Consider the following 9905-nt stretch of genomic DNA (forward strand, 5'->3'; position numbering starts at 1 on the left):
GTCACAAAATCGACACGTGTTTTCGACCTACCGATCGTAAACACAAGCCTTACACATTTTGTTTGGTACCGTCGCCGTGCATTCGACCGACCCATTTGACCAACTCAATTCATCAATAAACATGTTTTAATTAACATATTTTCAACATATTTTCAAAACAAAATCATTTTCTAAGGCCCTCTTTTAAACTTATTTGATCGCGATTAGTCACAACGAGACAACCGTCTCTAAAGTCATCTACTTCGCAAACATCAATACACGTGAGTTTGAGGGTGTAAATATCTCATTTATTTCATGTCTTTACTGTTTTTATGAGTTCATATGCCTGAACAATGCATAACACGATTCAAATATAGGTTAGACAAGCCAAAACCGAGTTTTGGCCCGAGACAGAAGCCCTTTGCTATGCAAAGAGGCTCGCACCTCTTGTGGGTTCTCGGGTCAGACTCAAACGTGTTTGTTCTCGTCTTTCCTCTTTATTTCATTTCTTATTTGTAATAGGGTTTTACCATTTCAAATGTTTCAAATCATTTTTATGACAAACTTTTTAACCATAAATCGTAATCACCCTTGGTTCCTTATACCATGACGGTTTATCCGTGACTCGGTGATATTAATTGGTTAATTACATTTTAAAGAAAATCCTTTTCTTTTATTTACCATTTTAATTCATTTTTTTGATAAACATATTTTGACCATTACAAAAATCATCCTTGGTTCTTTATACCATGACGGTTTATTCCGTGATTCGATGATATTTTTGGTTTATTACAAATTGAAGGGTATTTTAACCCCCTTTTATTTTATTTACCGTTTTTATCATTTGTTTACATTTGTAAATATATTAGTCATAATTCATAATCATCCTTTGTTCTTTATACCATGTCGTTTTAATCCGAGTGCGATGACAAACATGACTAATTATAAATAATTGAACTTAACATAATTAGTCCAAATCAAACATTTTCCTTTTACCATTTTATTATGGTTTTTAAACTTGCAAATCCGACAACGAATATTACTAACACAATATAGTAATTATTCCGAGTCATGCAAATCATACTTTCAAATCATTAATCACAAAAAATGGTTTTAAACAACCTTTTTAACAACCAGGAGGCACCTCTCGGATGCCTTATGGCTCGCGCCCCAAGAAGCTGCCTGTTTCCACCTTCAAAAACCTGGGCAGACCCCCTTCCCTCGCCAATAGGCTCGCGCCCCAATGGGGCTGCCTGGCACTGTTCTGTCTCATTTTGGTACTTGTCTAGGACGATCCCGATTACGGTTACCCCGAATACGTGACGGATCAAATCGACAAGTTTACGTTTTTACACTTTGTCATTTGACACCCTTTTTCAAATAAATGGATCGTGTTAAGCATCATAACCCGAATTTGGTAAATGGATGTTTAATTTCCGTTTTCACATGAAAATCAATATAAATCCAACTTTGACACCAATTTCTTGGTACATGCATAAACAACCGACTTAGGAAATTATCACATGTTAGGTTAAGCATTTGGATGCGTATTCATGCATTTAAACCGTTGATGAACTCTTGCACTTAAACAACCACAGTCGATCAGTAGAGGCCGCTAACGCGGGCGGGATTGGGTGTTCAATTAAAGAGCCTCCCAATACGTACCTTCACCCCTTACTCAGAACCTTTGGATAGTGGATGGCCTTATCTTGGGCGTACGAGAGTCATTTTAGGCATAGAATGCTAAAAGGGGGATGAGTCCTTATCTTTAGTACCTATGTCAAACACCGTTTTTTGCCTTGATTGACCTAGGTATAAAGTGGATTCGAACGGGTTCCAAGCATCCACAAATGCTTGGTGGCGACTCCGAACATCTCTATATCGTTTCAAGATCTTTACCGAGACGAAACCGACCGATCTAAAGCGATCCGGTCGAAAGCATTTTTACGCCACCGAGCGTGGCTTTCAAAAGACCCTGCATGTCCATAGATTGGCCTGGCGTGCAGGTGGCCCGTGATTACGGACCGGCAAGCGGCCTCGCTCCCGCAGGCCGGCTTGTGGCCCATGTCCACAGATTGGCAACTCCGCTGAGGAAAACTAGGACACTTGTGTCTTTGTGATCCTTAGAGGTGAAACTCGAACGAGGTCGTGGTTAAAGTGCATTAATTGATATTACGGTCATAAGTCGGGATCCTTGTCCGGGCCCACAACCTAACCTTTTTCGACCAATTGGCTCGTCTCGTCGGCGTGAGTTTTCTTATCCCCGCGTCTCGAATCCCGATTGAGTCAAGCATACCGTTGACGTTACACATTTTTGTTTCGTCAAAGAGCTTTCATCATTTTCGAGCATGAGGCTAGGGCACCCTCCTTACACATTTTGTTTAGATTGGTATCCCTGTTGAAAATTGAGGTTTGATTGCTTGGTGTGTAGCCCACCCTTTTAAGCCAAAACCCGTGTCAGCATAATGCATAATATAATGAAACTGTGAGTGCTTATGTGTTATGTGATCATAAGTCCTTCCGTGTCATTTCAAACTTTCAGAAACACCTTTTTGTGCCGTTATAATGCCCATTTCAAACCTCAGTCTTTCGCTGACCATTGCACGCCTTTTAGGCCGTCGTAATGACGAATTTCAAACTCGGTTTTTCACAACCGTTTCAAACCTCGGTATTTTGCCGACCGTTGCACACCTTTTTATGCAGTTATAATGGCCATTTCAAAACTCAGTTTTTATAACCATTTCAATCACCTTTGTATGCCGTTGTAATGACGATTTCAAACCTTGGTTTTCACAAACCATTTCAAAATACCCTTTTACGTTGTCATAATGGCCGTTTGAAACCTCGGTCCCTCGCCGACCGTTGCATTCTCAAAGCGCCCTTTTACGCCGTCGTAATGACGAATTCTACCCTCGAATTTTTAAAATTCGAAATCAATTTTCAAACAAAAAACTTTTTTCAAACCGTCATTGATACCATCGTCAGGTACCAAAAATAAATACCTAGCTACTACTAACAGAAGTTAACGGTAAGTAGAGTCGATCTCCACAGGGAGGCAAGGTATATATCTGTAATCCGTCTGTCTAATGTCACAGTGTGGGGGTTTGAATTGATTTAATTAAACTACTGAGATTAAATCAAGAGGAACTAAAAAGAGAGATTAACAATAAGAAGAGGGAACTAGGATGTCGGGTCGTCAATGATCATCGGTCAATTGCAGCTAAGGTCACAGATCAGTCAATTGTATCAGTCTAAGGGGCAACAAATATCTCCTTCCGGTCTCAATTCGCCCTAAAACACTAATAGCTTAGCTTTCGCCCTCACTAAAGTGCCCTAATGCTCACTGCAGGTCTCACCCCTTCCAACCTTCCGGTCTAGGTCAAGGCTTACCAATGTTAAATAAGCCAATTGCGTCGACTCAACTAGCAGGATACAATTAAAGCAGTGATAAACAACAGAGACATAATAACAACGACAGATCTGCAAACTTGTTAACAATTAACAATAATCATCGACTCCCCTAATCCTAGCAGAGAGAATTAGCTAGACATAAATAAAGAAAGAGTAAAAGCAATAGAAAAAGGAATAAACATTAAGTAAAAGAGAGAAAAGGGAAAAAGGGAAGAAAGAGTTACAGAGAAAAGTATCCGGGATGAAAAGAATGAAAAGAATGTATAACAGTGAAAGAGCAAAGAAAAGTATCAGGGAACGGAGTCCCAGATGTGTTCTCCTATGTTTTTAGTGTTAGTCGTCGTCCTATTTATAGAGGATACGAGTTTTATTTAACCTAATTACAAAATAAAGCAAAAAGCCCGAGCCCATAACCGATTCCACTCGATCGAGTGATTTGAAACCACTCGATCGAACAAAATTAAGCTCAAACCACTCGATCGAGTACTTTAGGTACTCAATCGAACACTTTTCAAATAGGCACTACTCGATCGAGTAGAAAAAGGAGTCGATCGAACACAATTGTACTCGATCGAGTACTTTCCAGCGCACAATTCCTGCTTCGCGCACTGAACTTCAAACGGCTGCCATTTCTTCGTTACTTGGCCAAACAGGGCGATTCCGGTTGCTTTGGAAAGATAAGAGGACAAAATTTCATATACAACTGGAATAACCTTAAAATAGGTTTTAGAACTCGAGATATAGCTCTTCAAAGTAGGCACTAGCAATTTGAAGTTCTTCCTTTGCTCGCCTAGCTATCTTACTTCTTTGCGCATCTCAAGACAGCTACATTCCCGTTCCAAATTCACTCTTCCTCCAAATGCATGCTAAACGGACGGTAAAAGGCTCGATTTCACTATTTTCTAGTCTATTCCTGCAAATAAAACAAAACAAAACAAAGTAGCATATTCGGGGCATTTCGTAGCATAAAACTACGATAATAGCATAGAAATACGTGCATAAAAAGGCCAAAAAGGACTATATAAAATGCACGTATCAAATCTCACCAAACCAAACCTTTACTCGTCCTCGAGTAAACTAAATGAAAACTAATGGAACGGAAAAGATAACTCAGAGCTAGCTACAAATGCCCACTTAAATCAATTTAATGCAAGCAAACTAACAGTTATAGCAAACAGTCAAATGCAAACGAGTTGTAAGATGTTTATAATAAAGCTGAACCGTCGACCTTGCAAGACCTTTAATAATGGACTCTCACGGGTCACTCTTATCTCATGAAGTATAGGGTGAACATATATATGTAACAGAGAAATAAATATAGTCGCTCACCTAAACTACGACTCACATAAACATGCATGCAACTAATATGATAGACAATTCTAGCTAGCGTACACACATTCCAACCAAACAAGGTCTGTCACAGCCGAGGGCTTACAAAAAGTCTGGTAAAGTGAGGCAATGGGTAAGAAAAGGCAAAACATGTTATGGGAATGTGGAGGTATAGGCGGCCAAGCTAGTACCTAAACAAAACCATATGACAACATCCATTTCCAACTCAATTATGAATTAAGCACATATGCCCTTCATTTGGCACAAAACTCACCAAATCGAAATGAAAATACTCCTCAATAAATGTAAATAAAGCATAGGAGCGAAACCGTCTCATCAAACAACATCTTTTTCTTTCTTTTTTTTCATCACGGTTTCCTTTTTTTCGTCATTTTTCGTCTTTTTTTTTTCAATTCTTTTCTTTTTATTCTTTTTCTTTCATCCTCCTTTTCTTCATTAAATACCAACTCCAAGTCAATGGATACAAGCCAAATTTGGCACAATAAATTATATACCACAAAACATACACTAACTAGCTTGACAAGGCAGGCTAAATTTGGATATAGTTAAGGGTCAAAAGGCAAATTTGGCTAATGTGGAGTTTAAATGGGTAAAAATGAAAGAAAGGGAAATTGTAAGCACCTCCTTGCATGTGACACCAACCACTAACCCGAATGTATGCAGGCAAAAAGCAATTGAATTTCATATTTGTGCAAATTGATGATACATGTTATGCAAGGAGTATACTACTCACAATCCTACATGAAACCGGTCATAAATGGCACTAGTTTATACGACTCTAAATCTTAGAAATTATAAGTAGCTTGCCAAAATCTCAGGTCAAGTCTATTCGTCCAGCTAAATTTTAACATAAACTCGTAGGTATGCAAAAAGGCAAAGCTAAAAAGATAATTAGTTTTTGCAAGGCTTAAGCAAAAAGACATTTGCAGTGCAATTTCATCATCGAAATTGACCGTTCCGACTCAACCTACATGCTAAAATAAACGTGAAATTTTCTGAATTTTTTCTAATTTTTCAATTTTTTTTCAATTTTTTGAATTTTATGGAAATAACAATGTAATGCATACAGAAATTAAACGTGATAACAGAAATGCAATAAAAACAACATGCAGACACAGATTGGATGCATAACCTCCCCAAACCAAACCGTACAATGCCCTCATTGTACCAAAACATGGAAAGGAAATGCGAACTAAAAGAGGAGAGTGAAGATGCGGAAAACTTATAAGAGTACGCGAAGTAGGGACCTCCCCAAACCAGCCAGCAACATGGGAAGTCGCCAACAGCTCTATAGTGGCGTCACAGGAAGCGAATCAAAACGGAAGTACTCGTGGTACTTCGATCGAGAAGATAGAATACTCGATCGAGTACAATCAGCTGCCAAAGTGTTCGATCGAAGGAAGTAGAGCACTCAATCTAGAAGACCAATTATTACAACTAAAAAGAAATTTAAGGTTCGAAAAACAACTGAAAATAAAAATCTCCGGGTTACCTCCCGGGTAGCGCTAGTTTCAGTCAGGTCCCAGCTCGACCTTCTTTTCTTCGAGCCTCTATAATTAGCCTGGTCAAAACAGCTCAAAGCGCGCAACAACCGATCAAACAGCTGTGCATGTGCTATACAAAACTGTAAGTAGCACCACAGTAGAATAATGGCATAGGAAAATAAAATGTATAAACGTTTGAGTCTAACAAATTTCCTATGACAGCTCCTAAATTTGTCCACAAAATAAAGGAGCTCAGGAGCAATTAATAATAACTTAGGGCTCCGTTTCAGATTAACAAGTTTGTGACGATAATTACGGTGAAAAACTATTAAATTACTTGTCCAGCTAGGAGGGAGTATGGCATTAAAATATGAAGCATGAGTCAAATGAGGCAATGTACTATTTAAAAAACAATAATAAAATTATAGTTAACTACCTCGGGCCGATTGCTCTCAATGACGGAATCATTGACAAAGGAAGATATTACCTCTTCCGTGCTAGGAGCAATTACCGACTCAGCTGCCTCGTCATCCTCCTCTGTGTAAACCATCCCGTAAATCGCAGCCTCGAGCGCATCCAGCTCGGCCTTGAAAAGGGGAGATTCACCGTAACCATTATCTTCAGCAAAATCGTCATCTAGAACAAAACCACATGACGTTGTATTGCTCACACTGGCCAATTCAGTCGATCGAGTAGAAATGTAACTCGATCGAAGACTCTCCTCTTGATTTTCACTCGATCGAGTACATGAAACAGCTCGATCGAGTAGTTCCTCTAAGCAGCAGTTCGATCGAGTGGAATAAAGTGTTCAATCGAACGATTCTTCAGGTATTTCACTCGATCGACTAATATATGTCACTCGATCGAGTGATTCTGGCTGTACAGTGCTAAAATCCTCGTGTAAGGCATCATTATCTGATAGAACTTCGTAATCCGAGTCATAAAAATCATCATCATCATTAGGCAACACGGTTTCTTCATAGGAAAAACTGCTCTCTGCGTAGGTAACGCAGGCTTCCTCTAGTTGCCTTATTTCTGACTCAGCAGCTAGCTGAGCTATGTCGGACTCGAGCCCATCAATTTGCGCAAAAAATAGTCTATCATGTTCTTGCACATTGAATGCAAGTGCCTTAACCAAAGACTTCAACTCGGAAAACTCGTCTTTCCGCTTATCAGGAGGAGGAGCTTCTTGTCGCGGTGGCTAGATAAATGAAGAATTTTGGTAGCCTCGCTGATAGGGTGGATGTGGCAGCACAACTACAGGAGGTTGACTAGCTCGTCTATGCTGCTTGAATGCGTAGACCTCGTCGTTCTCAGCTGGGCAAACAGCTGCATTGTGCCCAGCAGCACCACATCTCCCGCAGTAAAACACCTACTGCGCCATATAATGGAACATAGGTGACGGGTCAAAGGTACTCAAGCCTTCCCTTTGACGATCTTTTACCTAGAACTGTCTAGGTAGGACCTGTAGGGCCTATGAAAACAGCACTAAATCAAAAGATTAGAACGACCTCAAGGGAAAAATCCCTTGAGGCTAAAAACAGACAGAATTAAACAAATAAATAAAGTAGTCGCCTCCCCGGCAATGGCGCCAAAATTTGATACCGTCGTCAGGTACCAAAAATAAATTCCTAGCTACTACTAACAGAAGTTAGCGGTAAGTAGGGTCGATCTCCATAGGAAGGCAAGGTATCTATCTGTAATCCATCTGTCTAATGTCATAGTGTGGGGGTTTGAATTGATTTAATTAAACTACTGAGATTAAAGCAAGAGGAAATAAAAAGAGAGATTAACAATAAGAAGAGGGAACTAGGATGTCGGGTCGTCAATGATCATCGGTCAATTGCAGCTAAGGTCACAGATCAGTCAATTGTATCAGTCTAACGGGCAACGAATATCTCCTTCCGGTCTCAATTCGCCCTAAAACACTAATAGCTTAGCTTCCGCCCTCACTAAAGTTCCCTAATGCTCACTGCAGGTCTCACCCCTTCCAACCTTCCGGTCTAGGTCAAGGCTTACCAATGTTAAATAAGCCAATTGCATCGACTCAACTAGCAGGATACAATTAAATCAGTGATAAACAACATAGACATAATAACAACGACAGATCTGCAAACTAGTTAACAATTAACAATAATCATCGACTCCCCTAATCCCAGCAGAGAGAATTAGCTAGACATAAATAAAGAAAGAGTAAAAGCAAGAGAAAAAGGAATAAACATTAAGTAAAAGAGAGAAAAGGGAAAAAGGGAAGAAAGAGTTACAGAGAAAAGTATCCGGGATGAAAAGAATGAAAGGAATGTATAACAGTGAAAGAGCAAAGAAAAGTATCAGGGAACGGAGTCCCAGATGTGTTCTCCTATTTTTTTAGTGTTAGTCGTCGTCCTATTTATAGAGGAGACGAGTTTTATTTAACCTAATTAAAAAATAAAGCAAAAAGCCCGAGCCCATAAGCGATTCCACTCGATCGAGTGATTTGAAACTACTCGATCGAATAAAATTAAGCTCAAACCACTCGATCGAGTACTTTAGGTACTCGATCGAACACTTTTCAAATAGGCACTACTCGATCGAGTTGAAAAAGGAGCCGATCGAACACAATTGTACTCGATCGAGTACTTTCCACCGCACAATTCCTGCTTCGCGCACTGAACTTCAAACGGCTGCCATTTGTTCGTTACTTAGCCAAACAGGGAGATTCCGGTGGCAATGGAAAGCTAAGAGGACTAACTTTCATCTCCAATTGGAATCACTTTAAAATCGGTTGTAGAACTTGAGATATGACTCTTCAACATAGGCACTAATAATTTGAAGTTCTTCCTTTGCTCGCCTAGCTATCTTACTTCTTTGCGCATCTGAAGACAGCTACATTCCCGCTCCAAATTCACTCTTCCTCCAAATGCATGCTAAATGGACGGTAAAAGGCCCGATTTCACTATTTTCTGGTCCATTCCTGCAAATAGAACAAAACAAACCAAAGTAGCATATTCGGGGCATTTCGTAGCATAAAACTACGATAATAGCATAGAAATACGTGCATAAAAAGGCCAAAAAGGACTATATAAAATGCACGTATCAGTCGTAATGACGAATTTCAACCCGTGCAACTTTCCAAATTACAAATCTGATTTTCGAAATCGAATTTGGCTTTTCTAAGCCATTATAATGACGATTTAATTCTCACAATTTTTGATTTGCATACCGTCTTTCAAAGGTTAAAACATTTTTCTAACCCGTCGTAATGACGAATTCAATCCTCACAATTTCCAATTTTAAAACATCGAAAACAATTTAAACTGTTTCCAAATTACCAATCAAAACTCAATCTTTTGAAAACAAATTCAACCGTTTTCAAATTTCAAATTCAATATCAAATCTTTGAAAACAAATTTAACCGTTTTCAAATTTCAAATCCAATTTCAAATCATTTGAAAACAAATTTAACCGTTTTCAAATTTTAAATCAAAATTAAATCTTTGAAAACACATATAACCGTTTTCAAATTTCAAATCATTTGAAAACAAATTTAACCGTTTTCAAATTTCAATCCAATTTCAAATCATTTGAAAACAAATTTAATCGTTTTCAAATTTCAATTCAAAATCAAATCTTTGAAAACAAATTTAACCGTTTTCAAATTTCAATTCAAAATCAAATCTTTGAAACTAATTTGACCGTTTT

The sequence above is a fragment of the Silene latifolia genome, chromosome 1 (assembly GCF_048544455.1).
Source record: "Silene latifolia isolate original U9 population chromosome 1, ASM4854445v1, whole genome shotgun sequence".
Classification (NCBI taxonomy): domain Eukaryota; kingdom Viridiplantae; phylum Streptophyta; class Magnoliopsida; order Caryophyllales; family Caryophyllaceae; genus Silene; species Silene latifolia.